The 19,628-nt window shown below is 43.3% G+C and overlaps 1 protein-coding gene and 1 non-coding gene across 3 annotated transcripts in view; one reads left to right on the top strand and one right to left on the bottom strand.

Moving 5' to 3' along the window:
- RSU1 (Ras suppressor protein 1) overlaps positions 1-19,628 on the top strand; it is a 207,380-nt gene that overhangs the window by 167,675 nt on the left and 20,077 nt on the right. The window lies entirely within an intron of this gene.
- TRNAF-GAA (transfer RNA phenylalanine (anticodon GAA)) lies at positions 11,636-11,708 on the bottom strand. The gene has a single exon. It is a non-coding gene; the product is annotated as a tRNA-Phe (tRNA).

Genomic DNA, 19,628 nt, shown 5'->3' with positions numbered 1-19,628 from the left:
TCGGAACCAGGTGGGGATCCTTGACTCATCTGTGATCAGTGGGGAAGGTAGAGAGATGTCCAGTTGGTGCCCAGCATCACCCTGGACCCTGCTTAGGGTCCCAGGGTTGTGAGATTCTGACCCACTCAGGGCAGGACAAATGCCTTTGCTTCTCACAGCTTTCTCAGAAGGGACTGTGAGGAGCTGATCACTGAAAGGCTCATAGGCTCATGGCACATTGGAGCTGAATGTTAGAGGTCAGTTAGTCCAGATGCTTATCCCATGTGGAGTTCCTTCTGCAGCATTCCTGGTCAGACCCTGGTCTGTGGTCACTTGCCCTCTGCCTCGGTCACCTGCAGTGACCTGGGACTCACCTCCTCGGCACATTCAGTGTAAAACACACGTGTTTTCAGACCATTCCCTCTGGTAAAACTTCACCAAGTCAGCCAGTGACCTCCACCACTCAAGGAGAAAATCTAAAAACAGAAGTAAACTCCCAGCCAGCGTGGGGTGGTGCCTCTCTCTGGTTGCTTTATTTCTCTCCCCAGGAGTGGATGGGTCACAGGCACCATATGTATTTTATTTCTGTCCTTTCTTGGTGATCTGTAGGAACACAAATAAGCAATTTTTTCCTTAGCTGGAGACCGTTGTGTCCTAAGTGGCCTTGATGGATCTTGATACTGATCGATAGAGATGATTTCTTTGTCACATTGGGTTTATAGTCTTTATAGCTGTTCAGAAGTCCATTATTTGTCATGCTAAAGCGGTGATTCTCTAGCAGGACAGTCTTGATCAGCAGGGGGACACTTGGCAGTGTCCAGAGACCTTGTGGTTGCCACATACAGGGTCAGGGTGCTGCTGATATGTTTTGCCGAAAGTTTTACTTTCGTTTTAGGTTCTAAAGATTTGATAACAAAAAGAAACCACGTCTTGCACACAGATAAACAGTTTCAATTTTTAATAGAAGATTATTTAACTTAATTTCAACATATAATCATTGAAAGAAAAGAAGTAGAAACAAATGAGAGAAGTCATATATAGTGTATATATCACCATATATATCTTACATATATATCTATATATATACATATATAGTGTATATATCATATGTAGTGTATATATAACCAACTTGGGCGAAACCTGCATCCCGACTTGAACAGCACAGTCTGGAGTCCAGTTGGGAAAAGAGTTGGGAAAGGGTCCTGAACAGTGCATCCACCCCATGGTGGACTTCAGATGCAGCTTTGCGGGCTCCCACTTTTAATCCTAGGCCACAAGCTTATATCATCATCAGTTTATGTGCACAACTGCAGCTATGATTTTCTTTCAACTTCTACAATGCTGCTTGTTTCACCTTTTAAAGAGTCATAAGATTCCTTAGACATCACCCCACTCCGCCCCACCTGGGCATTGGCCAGGTCGCCAGGGCTTAAAAAATTCCAAGATCTACTCCCTTTCTTATCTAAAGTGCTGCTTGACTTGCTAGTAACCATTGGTATGCTCACAGGCAGGCATGTCATCCAGGCAGGGTCAGAAGTTGCCCACAGACCTGCTCCCCTACTTCTGAAACCTGAACAAGACCATCTCCATTTTAACTTCTTAACATGTTATCTGATGGGTAGAGGCCAGGGATGCTGCTAAACATCCCACAGTCCTCAGGACAGCCCCCCACTACAAAGCATTATCTGATCTAGCTGTCTTTGCCCTGGGATTAAAAAAACAAAAAAACCTGGTCTAGAGGAAACAGTAGTTTCAACCAACCATTGGTACCACCATCCAGCAGTGGCCAGCACAGTGGACATGTTTTGCTCTAGCACACAGCTTTATTTGTATTTAGAAGATTCAAGATTTTCAGTTTCATAAGTATAAGAGCTTCCGCATTTATTTCTGTCTTCAGGGTTCTTTCAGGCAAGTTAGAGTAAAACCAACCAAGCAATGTACCTTAGAAAATTTATTGAGAATCAGTCGTCAGGCATGTGGTTGTCACGTGATGCTGGTGGTGGTGCAGTTTGCTTGCTTTAATCTATAACTTCCTGCACGCAGTGGTAGATATCTTAGAATCCTAAGTAGGGACTTATTTTTCTAAAAGCCTCCCGGTCTTTTAAAGATACATCCAACTTATTTGTCATACCCTAGGGAGGTATTGGCACCCCACTCCAGTACTCTTGCCTGGAAAACCCCATAGACGGAGGAGCCGGGTAGGCTGCAGTCCATGGGGTCGCGAAGAGTTGGACACAACTGAGCGACTTCCCTTTCACTTTTCCCTTTCGTGCATTGGAGAAGGAAATGGCAACCCACTCCAGTGTTCTTGCCTAGAGAATCCCAGGGATGGGCGGGCGAGCATGGTAGGCTTTCGTCTGTGGGGCTGCACAGAGTCAGACACGACTGAAGCAACTTAGCAGCAGCAGCAGGGAGGTATAGGTTACCTCCAATTAAGAGAGAAGAGTGAGCAGTCAGGATAAAGAGTTTTAAAAGGCTCTTTGTTTTGTTTTGGTTTTTCATTAGTTTATTCATACGGTTTTAGTATGCAATTTGTTTTCGGTCATTGACATAGAATTCTAAGTCTGGTGTGTTGTTTATTGTCTGATAGGGGTTTGTTTCATTGGTTTGGTTTGTGTAGTAGGGGGAAACATTTTTGAGAGGAAATCAAGTGAGTTTTCTTTTTCACATTGTCTGGAGAAGCCGAAAGCCATATCAACGCAGGTTTTGATATGTAATGTTCGTGTAACAGACATAAGCACTGCATCATTTTCCTCCATCCTTTGTGGGGTGGACCCCATGCTGAGGGAAGATGCTTGTCAATCAAGGCAGCAGCTAATTAGATGAGCTCCAGTGCTCCTGGATCCCTTCCAGATGCACACGCCCTGTCACATCTGCCAGGGGTGTCAGTGCAGGCTCCCCCTACTCCCCCCTAAGTCCTTTGACTCAAGGCGGTCCACACTTGGAAAGGGAGGGAGTAAATATTTCTGGGGTGCCCACTCAGAGCTGAGACTGTCTATGCCAGATCTGGGGTATCAGAATGGAAACAGAGAGTGCTCATTCCTTAGGGGCATGAAAGTGGGGACCAAAAGGGGGTCCCAGGCCCATGATGACTGTAACTCAGTGGCATAATACAGTGTCTTATACCAGTTGTATAAACGGAGGTCTGTGGGATTCAGGAAAACCCCACCAGATGATTTTCTCCTCTTTTCTGGCTTGTGTAAGCATGATCATTGCATGACTGTTTACTGTTATTACTATTTTTTGGCCATGGGACATGTGGAATATTTGTTCCCTGACCAGGGACTGAGCCGTGAATCCCCTGCACTGGATGCTTGAAGTCTTAACCACTGGCCCTCGGGGAACTCCCATCATTGCATGACTTTTTAAATGAAAATGGCTAGAAACATCCCTGTCAGTCCAGTGGTTAAGATTCCATGTTTCCCATGCAGGAGGCATGGGTTCAGTCCCTGGTCAGGGAGCTAAGATTCCACATGCCACATGGCCAAAAACACCCAAACATAAAACAGAAATAATATTGTAGCAAAACTCAATAAAGACTTTAAAAAGAATGAAAATGGCCAAACTAAAATTAGTGAGCTGTTGCTTAGGTCATGGTGGACCAAGTGGAATTTGATGTGTTTTAGAAATCTTCCTTTGGTGGTGCTATTTATTCATGCTTTTATTAAAAAAAAAAAAATCACTTTCCTACTTTCCTTTCATTGTGAGGCTCCTGGGAACACAGGGCTGAGGTCCTGATGGTGGAGAGCACTGGGCAAGTGGGCTCTTTGAAGGGTGACAGTGCTCCCTGGGTGCCCGAGGGACCCAGCACCGCTGCACCCTGGGCTTGTTCGTGGCTTAAATCACCTCAGTGCTCTGAATTCTCCCACTTGGAGATGAGCTCTGAACCATCTCCCCCGAGTATGGCACCGCGGCTTCATGCAAAAGGCTCGTCTTCTGATCGTCTCCCATGAAACATGACAGTTTTCTCTGTGACGGCCGAATTAATTATCAGAAACCATTTGCTGGCAGACAGTTGGATGCTAATTATGATAGGTGCCTTCACAGGCCTTAGACCCAAATTTGTTGATGTTTGTTGGTGGTGGTAAAAATGAAAAACCATAAAATATGAATTTTTTTCTTTTTTGAAACAAATGTATGCGATGCAGATGAGGCCAGAAAACTTTGATGGAGTTCTCTGTGATCTGAGCTAAAACTACTCAGTCTGGTTATGCAGAAAGAGATTGAAGAAATGGTTAATGAATTGTTACTTTCTGGTTGAGAGGGGTTTGAGTTGGGATATTTCAATTTCAAAAACTGGCATTGATTAGATCTGAGGGACATTGGGTGAGGTGTTCCCAGAAGGTCGAGATCTGAGTATCCAATTTGACCTCACGCTGTGTCCCAGGTTTGTGAAATCTTTCTAGCGGGTTCCACCTGGGAGGAATCATTTTCAATTAAATAGATCTGACCATTGGAGAAAAGATCATGAAAGGCCCCCGCGGTGTGGGGTCATGTTGTGAACAAAGTCGCCCAGCTCACAAAGGAACGGCTTGGGTGTCAGCCTGTCTCATACTCGCTCTGGGTAGCATTTTGCTGTCCCATCAGTGGTTACCTTAATGAGGTGTCAAGATGAAGGCAGGTGGGTGCTACCTGGAGCTGTGTGATGCAAGGAAGTGGTTGCTGTCTCTGACTCTCATTGAGACAAGCAGGAAGGAGGCCAGCAGACCCTTGATCCTTGGAAAGGGTGATAATCTACTGGAAGATTGTCCAAACGGTAGGAAGGGGATCCAGTATTAATGGGAAAGCAGAAAAGCAGAAGAAGTGAGAATAGAGAACTAATTTCATATAGGTATATGAATGATCTGGTTTTTGTTAGCAAGGCTTATGATATGATAACCAGCAGTGTTCCAGCATACATTCTAGAATAATCTTTTTTAAGATACTAATTTATTTTTACTTATTTGCCTGTGCCAAGTCTTAGCTGTGGCACACAGGATCTTTTAGTTGTAGAATGCGAACTCTGAGTTGCAACATGTGGGATCTGGGGCTTCCCTCGTAGCTCAGTTGGTAAAACATCTGCCTGCAGTATAGGAGACCTGGCTTCGATCCCTGGGTCAGGAAGATCCCTTGGAGAAGGAAATTGCAACCCACTCTAGTATTCTTGCCTGGAGAATCCCATGGACAGAGGAGCCTGGCAGGCTACAGTTCATGTGCTTGCAAGAGTCGGACTTGACTTACCGACTGAACCACCACATGTGAGATCTAGCTCCCTGACCAAGGATCAAACCCCAGGCTCCCTGCATTGGGAGTGTGGATTCTTACCACTGGGCCACCAGGGACATCTCTAGAATAATTTTTAATAAGTAAACAGTGCATGTGTGCATGCTTAGTCACTTCAGTCATGTCCTACTCTGTGCAACCCTGTAGACTCTAGCACACCAAGCTCCTCTGTCCATGGGATTCTCCAGGCAAGAATATGTGTTACCATGCCCTTCTCCAGGGGATCTTACTGACATGGCGATCGAACCTGCATCTCTTAAATCTCTGGCATTGGCAGACAGGTACTTTACCAGTAGCACCACAGGGGTGGACACCCATAAATACTTTTGGGAAATTGCAGAGATAGTTTCAATACATTTTTTTCCCCTCCAGGAAAGTTCAATGGTTCATAATTTCTTGTTAAATTAGATGGCTGATATAAAATAACAATTTTCAAACACTTCACATCTTAGCCCTTAATCATCAGATAAGATTATCTGGCAGAAATAGAAACTTCTTTTTCAGTTTCACCTGAGCTTACAGCAGTGCAGCGAGCCCCTCCTCATGAACTACTCTTCCCAGGGCTTCATTTCTCAGGGGGAAATTGACACGGTTGCAGAGACAGAGGCATGAAACTGCCTTGTTCCATGGAAGAACAGGGTGTAGTTCAGAACCCAGGTCTGTGATGAAGACAATTTTAAAGTCCCTGCCATTTTTCTCCAGTTGCACCTTGGGTTGGATTTCCTGATGTATTTTCCTGCTTCCAAGGTACAAATGCAAACTAAGACGAATAGGACGTTTAAAGGAATTGTACTTAATAAATCTCATTTGTCTGTGCCTTTTTCTATGTCTTCTTCATAATTTTAGTTCTCACCATGCAGCAGTTCAGAGATCTTCTTTCTCCCTCTCATGAGCCAGGGAGGAAAGCCCCCAGTGTTTAAAGAGACTCAGAGTCTCCAGTCTGTCCTAGTTCTGCTCACCAGAAGCTGTGCAGAGCAGAGCTCAGCCTGGCAGACGGAGAGACTGGCTCAGTTTGGCTCAGTTGTGAGAAGTAAGGAAGGCAGGTACCAAGCCCATAGCACGAACACCAGGATTTGTTCAGGAGTTTCTGTGTTTCTTTCTTCGCACACTCTTTCACTCACTAACTGGTTCACAGAAACTTGCTGAGTATTAGAGGATATAGAGATACAATCCCATCATCACTGTGAAGAAAGCACGGGCCCCGCCCTTAGGGGTTCCCTTGCCAGCAGTGTATTCCAGCAACTGGGTGGCATTATGCCCTCTCACACCAGCAGTTTCCACGGAGGTAAAGCATATAGGAGCCGAGTTCATACAGCCCAAGGGATGTTATTTTTTACCAGCTGGAAGGACATGTCCTTTTTTTCCAGTGGACACAAGAATGAGGACTTCGCCCCTCCTCGTTTGTTGAATATTTAAAAAAAAAGAAAACCCCACATCCTGACACTAGCAGTTTCATCAGGGAGGCATCTCTGGGTTCTGTCAGTTCGGTTTGACACCTTCTGGGTGACTCTGCAGGGAGTGATGCAGTCAATCTGGAGAGAGCCTGGATCGGAGCTTCAAGTCAGTTTTGAGTGCATTTCTGCTGCCGATCATCTCTGGGCGCTGTGGCCAACTCATCTGCCCCAACCAAGTCCCAGTTTCTCATCTGTGAAACCAGTTGCTTTTACTGTAGTGGATCATGAAGTATTTGCCTGTGACTACATCAGAATTGAATTTTCTCTGTGATACAGTTTTTTAATGACCTATTAGGAATTTTAAGTTCCCTTTCTACTGCGAGGTTTTTAAAGCCAATGATCTTCTATATAAAAACTAGATCTGGGGCACAAAGATAAATGTTTGTTAAATGTATTAAATGAATATTTCTAACTAATTTTAAATAGGACCCTTCCGCCTCCATAAGGATGACTGTAGGCTATTGAAAACTTCTTGATTCGTGATTATATGTTTTCCTGAGTGCAGATGTATTGTGTTCATATGATTTTTTAAGATTAAAAAAAGAAACAGGATGCTTAAACAAAGTGAGTTTAGGTCACTTTGAAAATCTGTGCTTTTCTACTTGAATGGTAACAACCCAACCAGTTTTAAGGTTTAAATCAATGATTTTGTTACCAAGTCAGTTCAGTTCAGTCGTGTCTGAATGTTTGCAATCCCATGGACTGCAACATGCCAGGCTTCCCTGTCCATTACCAACTCCCAGAGCTTGCTCAAATTCATGTCCATCAAGTCAGCGATACCATCCAACCATCTCATCCTCTGTCATCCCCTTCTCCTGCCTTCAATCTTTCCCAGCATCAGGGTCTTTTCCAATGAGTCAGTTCTTTGCATCAGGTGGCCAAAGTGTTGGAGCTTCAGTTTCAGCCCCAGTCCTTCCAGTGAATATTCAGGACTGGTTTCCTTTAGGATTGACTAGTTTGATCTCCTTGTAGTCCAAGGGACTCTCAAGAGTCTTCTCCAACATCACAGTTCAAAAGCATCAATTCTTTGGTGCTCAGTTTTCTTTATGGTCAAACCCTCACATCCATACATGACTCCTGGAAAAATCATAGCTTTGACTATGACCTTTGTCAGCAAAGTGATGTCTCTGCTTTTTAATATGCTGTCTAAGTTGGTCATAGCTTTTCTTCAAAGGAGCAAGTGTCTTTTAATTTCATGGCTGCAGTCGCCATCTGCAGTGATTTTTGAAGGCTAAGAAAATAAAGTCTGTCACTGTTTCCATTGTTTCCTCATCTATTTGCCATGAAGTGATGGGACCAGATGCCATGATCTTATTTTTTTGAATGATGAGTTTTAAGCCAGCTTTTTCACTCCCCTCTTTCACTTTCATCAAGAGGCTCTTTAGTTCCTCTTCACTTTCTGCCATAAGGATGGTGTCATCCACATATCTGAGGTTATTGATACTTCTCCTGGCAATCTTGATTCCAGCTTGTGCTTCATCTAGCCCAGCATTTCGCATGAGGTACTTTGCATAAATTTAAATAAGCAGGGTGACAGTAGACAGCCTTGATGTACTACCTTCCCAATTTGGAACCAGTCCATTGTTCCATGTCCTGTTCTAACTATTGCTTTTTGACCTGCATACAGATTTCTCAGGAGGCAGGTCAGGTGGTCTGGTATTCCCATCTCTTTAAGAATTTTCCACAGTTTGTTGTGATCCACACAGTCAACGACTCCATGGACGTGAGTTTGAGTGAACTCCAGGAGATGGTGATGGGCAGGGAGGCCTGGCGTGCTGCAATCCATGGGGTCACAAAGAGTCGGACACGACTGAGCAACTGAACTGAACTGAACACAGTCAAAGGCTTTAGCATAGTCAGTGAAAGCAGAAGTAGATGTTTGTTACCAAGATAGAGAAGAAAAACCCAACTGAACTTTTTAATCCGTTTTGTACAAGATGAGTTTCAGAAATATCATCATCTGAGCTGCCTAAGGTGCAGCTGCAGTGTTTCAGTAATTACAACTGCCATTTATTGAGTAATGACATGTCCAGATTAATGGACATGATTCCATTTGACCTTCACCATAAACTTAGGAGGCAGGTTCTGTTGTTACCCTTGTACACACTGTACCCCTTGTGCAGATCAGGGCGTCAGAACTCAGAGATTAAGTAACTCCTCAAGTTCACACCTCCTAAACATTAAAATGGAATTTGATTGAATTGGGTCTTTTATATGGTTCAAAGAACCACTCGACTAATGTTCTTATTACATTTATAGCCACAAGGCATGTCCCACAGGGAAGGTTCAATAATCAGTGAGTGCATAGTGGGCGGGATAAGTTTGAAACTCTTCATGGGATCACTTTGAAGATATGTACTCTTGGAGCCTTCTTTTTATTTCCCATTATTTAGTACTTTGTTTAACTATGGACAGGAGCTGCAGTGTTCCCAGATCATCTTCATGCTGATGGGTCTACTCATAAAGCTTCACTAATTAAAATCACATGATCCTGGGACTTGCCTGGTTGTCCAGTGGTTAAGACTCCATGCTTTCCCTGCAGAGGGTGCAAGTTCAATCCCTGGTCTGGGAACTAAGATCCCACATGCTGCACCGTGTGGCCAGAAAAATAATTAATTAAAATGATCCTCTGGCTGTGTGATACTCGGGTATCTCCTCCTAGCCAGGGGCACTGGCGTCGTACGGTAGCTGGTCAGAAATGCATAATCTTGGGCTCTACTCTGAGCCCACTGAATGAGGTTCTGCACGTGAGCAGGTTACTGGGTGACTCCTGTGTGTGCTGACGTTTAGGAGCTTTGCATGGTTAGTGGGCCTCCCAGATTGCTGGGGTTGCTAGGCAAAGAAAACACTAACATGTCAAGTCCTGATAGCCACCTTCATGGTGCTGTGGGCGAGAGTGAAGTGTTGGAGAAACGCGTACATATAAGATACTGAAGAATGTGACACTCGGAAGAAACTAAAATGACCTGAACACAAAAAGAAGCTGAAAAGTTAAAAAGCTTTTTCCATGGATCTTGCTTTTTATACAGTTGAGGAAGACCTAGACCTTTTCCTTTGAGAAAAAAATCATTCCAGATTGTTTTGATGTGCAAACAAGCAAGTCCAATTAGTGAAGAGTAAGAATTAATAAAAAGAGAGAAAGTAAAAGCTTAAACACCGAACTTCTCAAGGTTCTTCTTTTGAGCTAACTGCAGGGCTCTTGGGCTCTTTTTCACCTGAAAGTTCACATTTCTTATCAAACAGCTCCACAGTGAAAAATCATGTGTGTTGTATAAAATAATTACTCAGAATTGTTGTTAAGAACAAAACACAGTATGCCAGAATGAATGCCTTTTCTGTCTCCTGCGGCTGTTCCTTAAATGCACAAAATATTGTAGAACATAGAGTAAAAAATGTAACTTTTCTTTGCCCTCAGTTTGTTATAACAAGTAAAAATCAAATCTTAGCTTGCAAAGAGGGAGTGAAATTGTGTGTTCAGTGGAGTCTTTAAAGATTTCCTATTGAAAAAAAATTAGCGTATGTACAGAACATAAATGGACTACAATGAGATTCAGATCTGTGAAATGTTAGGATGTGAGCGTGTTAACACGTGTGGGCACATCTTTGGGCTCTGACATGGACGACAATTCACTCTTGGATCCTGTGTTGCTATTTCACAGAAGGTTAAAGCAAGTGGAAGTGTGGCAAGGATTTCCAAAACTATCCATACTAACTTCGAGGACCATGTTCTCCCAACTGCTAATTAATGTGGAGTCAGCTTCATATATTGAGATGTTTAATCAATTGGCAGATTGCTGTCAATAAATATGTGTCTTAAGTGCTTTGTAATAGACAGGCTAATGAAGTGTACTCTGTGCGTGTCAGAGCTATTGGGAAAAATCTCTCTCCCTTCTGGGCATCTTGCCACACTTGATTAGTCTCCCTCTGATGCAGAGAAGAATGCCCTTCACTGTTGCCTGTCTCACCTCTGGATGAAGTACCTGGAGAACCAGACAAGAAATTAAATTACAGTGTATAACAGCAGTTACTTAAGCCATGAGCGGTGGTACTGTTAATGCGACTGATAGTAACTAATGTTTCCTGAGCAGTTACTATAGGCTGAGTTCTGAGCCCAGTACTCTTTCCAGTTACCTCCTTTAATCGTCCCTGGGACGCTCTGAGAATGGACACTGTTTCTCCACCTGCTCAGAACCTTGCTGTAACCAGTGTCTTTGTCAGTGCTGCTGAAATCCTGAACCGGATTTAGTTAGTAACATAACCTGTTCCATGTGTAGTGCAGTTAAGTCATTGTAATTCCCCAACTGTAACAGGATAGAGAAATACAAGGAATACATCTTATTATTGCTTACTATTGAGTACTTCCATGTATAACCACGTGCTCCTGAGTACTGGGGGTGAGGAAGCAGTAGTCAGATGTCTGCATCTCTACCTGGAAATTCTCTCTGAATCTCCAGACCTATAGAGATGTGACATGCTAGCTTACTCACATACTGTAAATCACCTCCATGTGGGAAATGGGATTAGGGTTATCCGAGATGGCGCACAGTTCTTGGTAAAGCTCCAAAACACATACAAAAGATATATTCCCACCTTGATTTGTACAAAAATTGCATTGCTGGACTGTCTGGTGTACATTGATGCTGGGCAGAAAATGTATACTTTGTGTTCATACGTAAAGGGTGTCCCATCTACATGAAGGTCCAGTGGACACCAGGAGGTCATGAAGCCTGGGAGACCATGATGTTGCAGGTCTAGCCTGCTTCTCCAAAGACACCTGTCTTCCAAAACTTTCATCCAGTAAATACCAGTAAGTGAAGTCGCTCAGTCGTGTCCGACTCTTTGCAACCCCATGGACTGTAGCCTACCAGGCTCCTCCCTCCCTCCATGGGATTTTCCAGGCAAGAGTACTGAAGTGAGTTGCCATTTCCTTCTCAGGGGATCTTCCTGACCCAGGGATCGAACCTGGGTCTTCTGCATTTCAGGGAGACGCTTTAACCTCTGAGCCACCAGGGAACCCTGAGCCACCAAATACCAGTCGAGTCCTCAATCATTAAGACAACCACAGACACCCTAACGGATTTTCAGAAAGTCCACAGAGGGTCGTTGTCACCCCACAAGGCAAGGGGACTGTGTTTCATCCCTGTCTTGCACATGTGCCAACTGAAAGCATCAGTAGTTTTCCCAGAGTCACGTATGTGGCCAGATAGTGGAGTTGAGATTCAGACTGTGCTATCCAACTCCAAAATCCTACATTTAACCCTCTGGCTCCATCTTCCCCAGCACATGGATACGGGCCAGCATTGCCACATGCGAGCATGTGTGAGGTTTATGGGCCCGCCCTTAGGAGTATGATGTCAAAAGGAAAAGGGCTTATTGAGGCGAGTTGGAAACCCATCGCTTGCTGTCTTCTGTGTCCAGGTGCTTTGCTGACATTATCTGAGGTCCACAACAGCCCTGCTACGTAGTTGTTTTTATCCCTTTGTCCCAAGTCAAGAAGCGCTCCACAGATGGTGACTGAGAGGGACAGCTCACCTCCTACGTCAAATCCAGTCCACTTTATCTCAGAACAAGAGAAGGCTTCCTCCATCTTCTACATAAAGCTGGTCCAAAAGAAGTGCAGTTGACTAATTCTGCCCGAATTTCCCCCACGCCACCACATTTGTCTTTGTTTATTATATTAATAAATACTATGCAGCCAGTGTTCCCATCTGGCGGGGCAGAGAAAAGAACATAAAAATGAAGTTGTGGTTACAGCCCTTCCATACTAATGAAGGTGGTACCTACTTGGCACAGTAGAAAGGTGGGTCTTTATTTTAGAGTTCTTAATTAAGAACTGCCAAGTGACTAATATTAATTAGGAAGCCAGCTGTATCCTTCAGTTTCCTGGTATATTTCTTCGTACGAACCTGTGAAGGGAGTTAAGTCTGAGCCGATTTAATCAATCGGCCCATGAGCAATTAGGTACTAAGTATACTTCGTGTGTTTGGGACCCAGGTGTGTGGACAGAGATTTATAAGATGTTCTTTTTTGCCTTCAGGACCTCCACCTAATTGAGGTGTTCACACTGACCCAGAGAACCAGGATTTCAGGACAGTGACATAAAGGCAGGCTCTGGGGAGTTACTGGTGGCTTAAGAGGAGGATGGCAGCGTAGGGGGAAGGGAGCTCTTTGTAACTAAGAGTAAGTTCCCTGCATAGGAACGAGTTCCATTCTGAAAGCACATTCGTTAAGTCTAATTTGTTTGTAAGTCCAACAAAGTTAGCCTAGGTACCCAGCTAATACAATTGGCTATATTGTACCGAACTATAATGGTTTATAATACTTTTCACACAAAGGATACATTAAAACACAGAAAATAAAACATTTTTAATCTTATAGTATAGTACCTTGAACAGCACAACAGCTGGCACACGGGGGCTGACATCGAGTGAACAGGCAAGAAGAGTTACTGACTGGAACGGGGAGAAGAGGTGGGAGATGGTAGAAGTGAAGGGTTGGCAACAACAGGAGATGGAGGGCAAGCTGCACTTTCACTCACACCTGACGTCGATGGAATGCATGTTCGCATCTTTGAAAGTTTGCAAGTTGAAAATTCATATGTAGGGGACTTACCAGGTGCCCCCCATCTGCTGGGTCTTGGGAGCCAGCCAGGGTGAATGATGGAGGAATATTGTGTCCCCAGCTATGGTGGGGTGGACAGGAGATTGAGGACCACTCCACAGACTGGGAAGTTTGGGAGTTCAGAGGAAGAAATGACCATCATGGGCAGAAAGAGTTAGGATGACTACAGCTGGGCTCTAAAGAGAAGGGACCCACTTTCCAATGGGAGATGGGCTGTGGGTAGCCCACGGAGACAGAGGAAAAGGAAGTAACGGGCATCTTGCTGGCATGACACTTCAGCTCTCCAGTGCTCTGTCTCCCACCAGCTGCTGCACAATTATTTATTTATTTATTATCTGAGCTGTGTGGCATGCGGGACCTTAGTTCCCCCACCAGGGATCGAACCTGGGCCCCAGCTGTGAAAGCACTGAGTCCTAACCACTGGACCATCAAAAAGGTTCCAGCTGCACAATGATAACAGTGTCCATAGTGTCCCTCTGTTGGCGCTGCTGACATCTCCTCGAACACACAAAGGTGGCTTCCTTCAGGGACCTGGTTCCCTGAGCTGGAGGTGGGGGTGCTGCTTGAAGAAGCTGAATGTGCTGTATGTTCCAGCATGAGTTAGGCTTAGAACAAGGGGCTTAGGATGAAGCACCTCAAGACCTCCAACCAGGTTTTCACACTCTTAAGTCTCACCACTGAGGTGTTACTAACTGTTGAATTCTAGTTCCTTGAATCACTAGCAGTTACAGATGGATTAAATGAAGATAAAGTTGTAATGTACTTTTGACTTTGCCTGATTAGTCTGTTAATTTTCCAGTTTTTTTTTTTTTAAACCCAATCTCGAATTGTAGTCCAATTTGCAATCTTCTTTTAATTTCACACTCAGAAACTCAGATTGCTGAGTTGTATCTGCAGGTGGACAGTTGTGTTAAATCACCTAAAAGAGGGCTGTGCTTCTTCTCATGCAGGAGCCTAGAGTCCAGAAGTCTGAAGCCCACTGTGCTTCTTCATGGACTGTATTTTTTTTATTGTTGATAATTGAAACATAGTTGATTTACAGTGTGTTAATTTCAAGTGTACAGCAAAGTGATTCAGTTTTATATATATATATATATATATGTATGTATTTCAGATTTTTTTCCTGTATAGGTTATTACAGAAATACTGAGTAGAGTTCCCGTGCTATACAGTAGGTCTGTGTTGGTATCTATTTTGTATTAGGTACTGTATATAAGTTAATCCCAGACTCCTTATTTATCCCTCTCCTCCTTTCCCCTTTGGTAGCCATAAATTTGTTTTCTGTGTTGTGGATCTGTTTCTGCTTTATACCTACTTTATATATACTTTATTTGTACCATTTTTTTTTTAGATCCCATATACAAGCGATGTCATATGACATTTGTCTTGTCTGACTTACCTCACTCAGTATTATAATTTCTGGGTCCATCTGTGATGCTGCAAGTTGCATTATTTCATTATTTTTATGACTGAGTAGTATTCCATTGTATATATATAACATCTTTTTCTATTCATCTGTTGATGGACATTTAGATTGCTTCCATGCCTTGACTGTCAGACTTTCTTGAATACTTAGTATTTCCTTCAAATGATCCCAGGAGAGCTCTGGATCAAGAATACTTACGTTTGAATGGAGTCAAGGTCATTCATAAGAGCTTATTCTCTTAGATATAGGCTCATCCTAGGGAGCTGTTTGATGTGCTTTTCTTGCTCAAACTCAGCCACTGAACTCTGTCTTTACACATCTGTTCCAATGGAATGCTAATTTTTCTTCATGTTGCACATGTGTGTATATGTGTAAACTCTCTCTAGCCTTAGTTTATAAAAAGCCTTTTTCAGTAAACCTAGACAACTAAGAAACTTTTCACTATTTTCTAGAGCCCTGCCTATTACTGATAAAGTCCTGATCAGTTTCCATCTTTGGAATGCTGTGGTTCTGAAATCCCTGAGTATTACTACAAGCAGAGTTCTTTCCGAAAAAAAGAAGTCTTGGACTGGGTGGATCTGGGTTTTTTCTTTACATTTTGTTAACTTGGAGAATTTTACTAACCTCATGTCTTCCTTGACATGACTGAGCGACTTCACTTTCACTTTTCACTTTCCTGCATTGGAGAAGGAAATGGCAACCCACTCCAGTGTTCTTGCCTGGAGAATCCCAGGGACGGGGGAGCCTGGTGGGCTGCTGTCTCTGGGGTTGCACAGAGTCGGACACGACTGAAGCGACTTAGCAGCAGCAGCGTGTCATCCTTAGCTTCAAACTGAATCTGTTCAGTGGCTTCATATGAGTGGTATCCCTACAAAAATCAAAATAAACACAGAACACTCTTCTGGAAGAGTGATTTTGCCATATCCAGATAGGAGTTATTATAAGATTTAATATTTTTCTTTAAATCAATTCACATTCTTACATTTCTTTTTAAAGATCCTGCCTAGCATATTTTAAACAATAGATTGGCATCATAACCAATGAAAGAACATGCATAATAATTAAAATCTAAAGTCTGCACCTGTAGTCATTTCACAGCTTTGGAAGATGTCACGTGGGGGAGATGTGATATTGGTTGAGTGGGGTGTGGGGGCAGGGGATACTGAAGTGGAATTGAGGGAAACAGACCCATATCTCCCTGGCTTTAATATTAAGTAAGGTTTAATTTTACTTGTGAGTTGTTTACACCATGATTTTTCAACTTGAATACAATTGATACCTTTGGGTCCAGATGACAATGTAGTTGGAGACCGTCCTGGTCTCTAACCACTAGAGGCCAGTAGCACACCCCAGGTGTGACAAGACGTTGTGTCTAGATATTGCCAAGGGCCCCGTGGGGAGGGCAGGATGGTGCCTGGTCAAGGACCACTGTGTTATATGTGGGTCATTGTTTTGCTTTCACTGCCATTGTTGTCACTGTCTTAAATGGTTAGTAACTGTGTGTATTTAAAATATGCTACAGTTTTGTTTTTTGTTATCTTGGGGGGGAGTTTGTCCATTTTGTTTTATTTATTTTTGACTGTGCCGAGTCTTCACTGTGGCGTGTGAGGGCTTCTCTAGCTGCGGAGCACAGCCGCTAGAACACAGGCTCAGTAGTTGCAGTGCGTAGGCTTAGTTGACCGTGGCATGTGGAATCTTAGTTCCCTGGTCAGGGATCATATCTGTGTCCCCTGCACTGGAAGGCAGACTCCTAACCTCTGAACCACCAGGGAAGTCCTGGTGCTGCAGTGTTTGAGATCTTGTTTTAGCATTTTTGTGCCTATGCCTGAAACCCCTCTACTTCCAAAATGGAAGTGGCTGTGGCCATTCCTGATGCCTGGTTAGGGTATACTGAGTCCCTTCTCTGAGACTTGTTGATCAGTTCTCAAATGAAAGACTGGATCTTGCCTGCCCTTCTCGTGGGTTTCCAGCTTATGTGCAGATATGCTTTGTTTTAAGACAATCCAGTGGGAAATGATTTTCTGTGTTATCCATTGTTCACATCAGTGGAGGCTTTCATTTTTGTAAGATCTACTTCCGTTCAGTCTACTATCTCTTAACTTTCATGAAGGTCTAATGATGCTGGTTAATATCAATCGGTTTTTATGGTTTTTTTCCAATGAGAAAAACTGAATATTAGAGAGGTTAAGTGACTTCCCCAAAGCCACACTGCTGTCTTCAAGCAAAGAAATGTTCACATGAATTGCAATTCATAGATAACCTGTCGATATATGGCAATTATGTGGATTCATAGATTACATGTCAATATATGGCGATTATATGGATTAAAAGATAACGTGTTAATATATGGCAATTATGTTGCAAATACTGATGCCTTAACTTTTAAATAAAATTCTAAACCTAATTTTAAAATTATATACTATGATTATTGATATTTTAAAAATACTTCAGATGAAGACTTGAGAGAAATTTACCCAAATACTAATAGAAACTGTGTTTAAGTAGGAGACCCTTGGCAGTTTTCTTTTCAACCCTCTTTTGAATTTCTCAATGGCTTGTAATATATTTCTATTTCTTTAAAAAGTGAAATGTAGAAGTCTAAAAATGAAGGAAAACATAGTTTGGATTTCTGCCAGAGTTTCTCCTTTTTCTCTACAATTTTAAGAAATTGTCAATCGACTTTAAAAAAGTGCAATGTGGGAGTTGTGAGTTAAGTTTTATATGAGGCAAATGAGGACTATAGCCCGGGAGACAGAATTTTAGATAACTCTGAGAAGTTGCTCCAAAGAGACAAAGGAGGTCGGTATATATGTGATTTTGGTGGAGGGGGAGTACATGCAATCAAGTACTGCTTTTTTTTTTTTTACAGAAGGTTTCTGTTAGTCCTGGGGAGCAATCATCACTATGAAGGATTTTAGTGCTTTTCTAGATATAAGAGGATACAGAATTGGGCTCATAAAATCAGCTCCTGAACATATTTACTAATAACTATCTGAAGATTTGTTCTGACAGTTTTTCCCTGAGCACCGAGTGGGTCATTTTTGCTCTCCACCCTGAACTCCTTCGAGGGTGTTGAAAATCAGCAGTTGCAGCAGCACATGAATTAATCTTGTAAAGGTAGATGGCAAATGTCAATTTGTAGTTGACAGTTCATATTCTGCACATGTGCAAGTGTAAGTGTCCATATGTCTGGGAACAGCAGTCTTTCAGAGTGGATTTGCTGTGTCTTTGGGCAGAAGGCCAGGGCTTCCGCGATAACTCAGTTGGTAAAGAATCTGCCTGCAATGCAGGAGACCCTGGTTCAGTTCCTGGGTCGGAAAGATCCCCTGGAGAAGGGATAGGCTACGCACTCCAGTTTTCTTGGGCTTCCCTTGTGGCTTAGCTGGTAAAGAATCCACCTGCAATGCATGAGACCTGGGTTTGATCCCTGGGTTGGGAAGATCCCCTGTAGAAGGGAAAGGCTACCCACTCCAGTATTCTGGCCTGGAGAATTCCATGGACTGTATAGTCCATGGGGTTGCAAAGAGTTGGACATGACTGAGCAACTCTCACTGGGCAGAAGGCTGGCCTGGCACCTCGTGTTAGAGGAAGTAAATACACAGCTACTTCCTTGGGGCATCTGGCCAAAATAATGGGTACTAAAGCAGGCAGTGGGGCTGCTTCCTCTGTTTTCAAGCACGTTCAAGTGCATTACATCTATTGTTCACTTTCTTTCTATTATCACTGATCAGCTCCCCTCAGATCATGAGGCACTGGATCCCAGAGGCTGGGGACCTGTGGTCTGAGGAATAGTAATAGTGCCCAGTGTCAGATGGAGATGCACTCAGTAAGAGTGGTAAAGCCTGCGAGTGTTCTTGACCAGGGGCCAACCCACGCAGTCTCCAAGTGTTTGTGCTGTTGACCTTTGAGGTATGGTGGTGATGTGGCCTCTCCAAGGACTCACAACCTACTTATAAGCAATTCCAAGAGCACAGACGCCCATGGAGGCACATACGCCCAAGCTTCATATACAACACGCAAGATGAATTTTTCACATTGGGTTTTTAAAACTTGGACAAATCCCAGCTTCCCCTCACTGGTGTGTCTTTTGGAGTTAGTGTCCTTTAAAGCAACAGGGGGGTTGGGAGGCGGGTAGGGCAGTGATTGTCATGTAAGCAGAGTGGTGTTTGCAAGTAAGAGCTCAATGAGAGATGATGATGATTTTGGAAACAGTATTCTGGTGGTCGAATTGAACAGTCATTCCTATAGGACAAGTATCCAGAGACACATTGTTAATCCTCTCTCAGATTGGGGCCCGGAGAACGATGCTGTGGATTGAGTGGAAGATAGAAAAAATGGTAAACTAAAGAGATACATAACCAAGAGGAAGGGGAGGTGCCCCTGGGTACCAGCAGAGAACCTATAACCAGCGTCTGATGTGTTTCCTTAAGAATCAGTTTGCACATTGGTCCATTGCCTCTTAGCAGAATCTAATCTGAGAAATGAAACGCTGACTGGCGCACACAGTTGAGTCAATTCCCTCAGTGCTCCTGAAATATAACAGAGCAAGGAACAGTATAATGAAAAATAACAGAGAGAGTAGCTCAGGGCTTAACTTATGATCAGTGTTCATTACCACAAATGACACTTTCACTGCAGAGTTACCATTAAGATTATTGAGTCTTATGTAATGTGGTTCCCCTCTGAATAGATTCCAGAACAGCTTAGCCTGTGAATGGGAGGGCTGATGCAAGAGGAGGACTGAAAGTGTATTCAATACCCCTGTTCATTTTTCCCATTGGTGCTGGGGAGCCGCCCATTCAGAACCCTGGACAGAACGAAAGAGATGGCACCTTTCTCCAGGAAGAGCCTCCATGATCATCTTTGTCATTGAATAACATGGTTAT

The sequence above is a fragment of the Bos taurus genome, chromosome 13 (genome assembly GCF_002263795.3).
Source record: "Bos taurus isolate L1 Dominette 01449 registration number 42190680 breed Hereford chromosome 13, ARS-UCD2.0, whole genome shotgun sequence".
NCBI classification, from domain to species: Eukaryota; Metazoa; Chordata; class Mammalia; order Artiodactyla; family Bovidae; genus Bos; species Bos taurus.
The sequence above is the reverse complement of the archived record's forward strand: the minus strand, read 5'-3'. Positions and strand labels throughout refer to the sequence as shown.